General features: G+C 36.2%; 1 long non-coding RNA gene across 1 annotated transcript; it reads right to left on the reverse strand.

Annotated features, from left to right (window-relative positions):
• Positions 1–414: 414 nt before the first annotated feature.
• LOC131187358 (uncharacterized) lies at positions 415–2,534 on the reverse strand. Its single transcript, XR_009152529.1, has 2 exons — positions 2,071–2,534; positions 415–1,329 (listed from the first exon to the last, which is right to left on the reverse strand). It is a non-coding gene; the product is annotated as an uncharacterized LOC131187358 (long non-coding RNA).
• Positions 2,535–5,202: the final 2,668 nt, after the last annotated feature.

Here is a 5,202-nt window from a genome sequence, read left to right on the forward strand (position 1 = left end):
AGTGAAGCAATTATCTTCACTTGCATTATTTCATCATTATACTGTGATTTATTAAATTTTCTCATCCTTTCCTTTATTTCATTAATTTACTTCTGTAATTGTAAATACAAAATGGAAACTTTCAATTTTCTCCTTCAGCGACATTATGAACTTGAATCAGTTTACAAAGTCCACAACAATTCTAATTTAAGACTGGCAAATCTGTTGCTAAGTGATTGGTCATTAAACAAAACATCATATGAATGCCACCTAGATCCAAGCCATTTATGGAAGAAGGGAATGCCTCCACTGCAACTCCCACACACACATCTATTTCCTTCATCTCTGCCATTATTTTATTATTATTTTTATTATGGGCTTAATAAGTTCTTAAATTTGTTGCAAGATATATTTATTTGAAATGATAATCATAACTAAATAGAAAATTTGCATGTTTAATTCACACTGATTTTTAGTACATTTCAATTGAAGAAAAAACTGACAGACACACAATGAGTATAGGATTACATATATATAACAATATGCCTTGCTATAATACAATTATGGCTGCATGATAAAAATAACTTGATGACTTGATAAAATCCCAACTCATCTAAGGTGCTGTCAAATGGAACATTAAATGCATTTTGAACATAAGCACTAATGTTTAATTTCAACTTCTTAAAATTAGATCTTGGCTTTAAAAAAAAAGGTAACATCAAACTATTTAAATAACTGAATAGGATTGGATATAGAAATGCTTTTCTCCAGCTTTCAAACAGTGAAGGGGCAGAATATTTCTGCAATATACATGGTTAAAATCCATGTTGTCCAGAAACAAATCTTTTCAAAGGAATTGTGTTTGGTAAGCTTCCTTTTGTATGAAAGCAAGCAACATGGGATAATCTTATGCAAAAATATTTTTTCAAACTGTTTAATTTAACTGAAAACTATAGGCATATCATTATAAAAATCTAAATATATCAGAAGCTCTCAACATTTCAGCTACACTGATTTTTTTTATAACTTTATAAAGGAGAAACAAATGGACAAATAAAAAGAGTAAGTTACCTAAGCCTTGTGTTCTAACCAAACTACTTATAGTTATTTCAATGGCAAATGGCCAAGGTGATACATCACAATTTTGAATACCTTTGCAATAACTTTATTTTGTACAGAAGAACAAAATTATTCATATTTGCCACATTCATTTTAAGCATTCTGCATTTCCTTCCCAATCTTGTAGCTCAGTATCTTGTTCCAGTCAATCTTTGTGCGAGTAACAGGCAGTTGTCGCAAAGCCTTGAAAGTAGTGTCCGACATTGTTTGATAATTTTCACTGATAGCAGTCTGTAACAAAAAAGAAAACATTTCTTAAACAATGCACAAATTGTTGATATAAAGCAACACATTTCCAACTGTATACTTTATCATTGTTCCAAAAAATTTCCATATCTTTATTTATTCCATATTGATATTCTAAGATTAAATAGAAACATGATATAAATCAAATCTGAGCATATTTTAACAATAATAGTTAAATACAGTATCTCTGTATTCTAACTCACTGGGAAAAACATATGGTTTACATCTTATAATTATAAATATAATTTATTATAATTTGTAAGGTCAAGTATCAAGAATGCTTTTACAAGATGATATATTCTTTCCCCAGCATCTGTTAAAATTATGAACTCAAGATTAAATCAACTATCATATAACAGTGGAGAAAAGAGAATCAAACAAGCTATAGAAAATTGGACTTTGGACTAAATAGATTTATCTGCCATGTCATCTGTTACCATACTGATGAAATAGTGTTCCACAATAACTGTTATTGCAAATACGTGACCTGCCAAATGTTATCCCGCAATGATCACATCCTGAATAGTTGGACATTGATTTTTATATTTTTCTGTCATTAGGTATACGGTTGGTAAATTTTATTCTATGTATTGCAATCATCTTGAATTTAACAGCCTTTCATCTTATTTTGAACATATAATATAAAAGGAACAAGATAAGTTTCCCAGTAAGATTCAGAACAATAGTTGAGAGTATATGTAGCCGTCTTATAAAATATGATGATACCTGGTATTCATTTTCTGCAGCCTCTACGATCTTAACAAATTCCTTTGCTGTTTGGGTTTCATTCTATAAAAAAAGAAAACATTTCTGAATTAAAGGTACCATAAATAGATAACTATCAGTATTAAGATCAAATGTCATTTCAAATACAGCACACAAGTTGCAGACAGAGTAGATATTTTATTTAAATTGTGACACTTTTATCAATATTATATCTAGAGGATGATGTAAGAGATGCAGAAAAGCTACAAAATAATATTGTTACCCATTCAGATTAACAAGCTTTATCACAATAGGTATAGACTCCAGGTTATTATCACTTAACAATGGTAATTGGAACCAGCAGCAAAGTAATGCGCCAACTTATGGCTGTAGTTTTGGCAGTCCCAGGGGTCACTGATATATAAATCCCACGTGGTTGCAATGTCCATGGTTATATGATTGTCATATCCAACCTCCTGCCAGCTTCCCACTAACTTTGTTGGAAGCTGGCAGTGTCATAAATGGTAATCACATGATCCAATAGTTGTAATTGTGAGCCAATTGCCAGGTACCTGAATCATAATTACATGACCATAGGGACATTGTGACAGCCGCAACTATGAGGAATAGTTGTAAGTCCCTTTTGTTATGGTCCATCAGCAGCCTGCGGAGCTGGCAACGAAGTCAGACAGTGATGAGGCTGAGGAAGAACATGGGCCAGTCCTGGAGGCTGGGGAAGACCTGGATGAGGGCTCTGCGTCTGAGGCAGAGGTGGGCCCAGGGCCATCTGGGAGTGACATGCGGACTCTGGAGCCTCCAGAGGCTGACAGTAGTGTGGCAGAGGAACAGGAGGAGCCTGTTCCTAATGCACACATGAGAAGAGCTGCCAGAAGGCAAGAGCAGCTAAAGCAAAGAGGACGACTCGGGGAGTAGGGCCAAGAGATGATCGGCCCCTCCCATAAAGCTTAAAAGACTAGCAACGGCTGGGCTCTGTCGGAAAACAATGTTGATAGCCTTGCTCCTTGTCTTGCTGCATTTATTTCTTGTCGGCGTCTTCTGCTTTTGAACTTTTGCCAAGAAAAGCCTTTGGCAGTTTGCCTAATTACACCAAGGATGATGAGAAGACTGAAGAAATGTGCTATGAAGAATTTGCTTTGATTTAGTTTGGACGACACTGAGAATGAGTTAATTCTCAGCTGTTCTAATAAAGTGTGTTTGTTTTTGAACTGATTGTGTTTACTACTACCTACTTGTGCCTGGGTCACAACACCCTTGTCCATTGCTACTATAACTTTGGATGGTCACTGAATGAGTGGATATTCTACAAGAATTATCTGATTGCAATGTATTTTACATGGAGTGCCTTTAAACCAGGGGTGCCCAACCCCGATGTGGCCCACTATTGGCACTTGTCTTATTTGGAACCAGGCCATGCGACCTGTGGGCTGCTGCACACACATGTGCAGCTCAACTTGTGAAAGTTGAGCTACACACATTGGCCCACCACTCACAACTTGAGTTTATGCGCGCGCACACATATACACTGCTCATGCAGCCCAGTTTCCTCCCTCAGTCGGGCCACCACGCTGCAATGCCTGGGGACTGCTGCTTTCAACAAACTAACTGGTATGAAATGCAGTTGCTTGGCTACTGGCTAAGACTCACCATAGGCATATAAAAGTTGTGGTATAATCTTGAATTGGTTTTCAAGTGCAATTTGTCATATGAATAAGCTAACTGCCCTACTAACATGAGCAGCTTCCTGCCCGCACCACCTTATCTTTCTTGGTGACCTCAATTTGCCACTTATTAATTGGACCCTAAGCGGATGTACAACTGAACCTAGAAATGCAACCCTGTTCAATGCTTAGACTCTGGGGCTGGAGCAGTTGGTAACAACAATACTAGGCTCAACAATTGCTTAGATCTCCTCTTCTGCAATAGCTTAAAACCAATTTATGGCCTACAAGTTGAACTTTTTTCCAACAGTGATCACAGCATGATTGATTTTTGTCTCAATTTGTGTCCTTGCAAAGAGGATCATAATGATGGGACTCCAAATTATAACTTCAAAAAAGCCAACTATGATCACATAGCTGCCAATCTCACATCTCTTGATTGGCACCTTCTGTTCACAGGTTGTATAACTGCAGAAGACCATTATAATACTTTTTGCTCAAGTCAATCGAGTCATTAATTTATACATACCTAAAATAACCCTAAAGCCAAAATAAATAAATAAATAAATTACCCATAACAGTTTGAAAGTTACAATCCAAGAAAAATCTGTTTGGCGAGAAAACAAAACTGGCTACGAGCCAACTTTAAAACTGCTACAAAGCCTTATGTCACCAGATAAAGGCCGAATGTACCAATCACCATTGCAAACAGGAGGAAGAGTTGTTAAACTGAACTCCTCCCGAGCCTTCTATAAATTTGTAAATGCCTAACTTAAAGACTCGAAAATATCGCACCAGTAAAAGGGCTTAACAGGGAAGACTGTGATGATGAAGCTGTTAAGGCCAACCTCTTCAACACATTTTAGTTCAGTCTTTGTCAACAGCAATTGCGTCTGCCCCTCATTTCCTAGTTGTATGATAATAAATTGTAGCAATTGACTATGTATTGATTTTATAGTAGATAACATTGAAACAGCACTATTGTAACCTAACGCCATCTCTATCTATTGGCCCCAATGGATTATGTGCCTACTTTTGAAAAAGCTTGCCACTGCCTAGCTGAACTTCTATGCACAATCTATGAGGTATCCTTCAGAACCAGCTCCTGATCCGACCTATGGTCATTAGCCACTGTTATACCTTATTCCTTAGAGTTATCCATTCCTTGATCCACATTAAGTTTGCTTGATAGTATAATTCCCTCTTGTTCTCACATCTTGCAGTAGTTTTAATTTTACCTCGCTTTTACCTTGCCAAATATATTCCAGTATCATTTTATTCAATTCCTCAAAAAATTTCCCCCCCAATTTGATTGGAATTGTCTGGAACAGATATAGTATTCTGGACAAAATATTCATTTTAATTGTTGAAATTCGTCTAATCAATGATAACTGCAGATTCTTTCATTTTGCCAAGTCTGACCCAATTTGCTGTTTGAGTTTACCACAGTTATTCTATTTCAATATACTGCATC

This window comes from Ahaetulla prasina, unplaced genomic scaffold (genome assembly GCF_028640845.1).
Source record: "Ahaetulla prasina isolate Xishuangbanna unplaced genomic scaffold, ASM2864084v1 Contig475, whole genome shotgun sequence".
Taxonomy (NCBI): domain Eukaryota; kingdom Metazoa; phylum Chordata; class Lepidosauria; order Squamata; family Colubridae; genus Ahaetulla; species Ahaetulla prasina.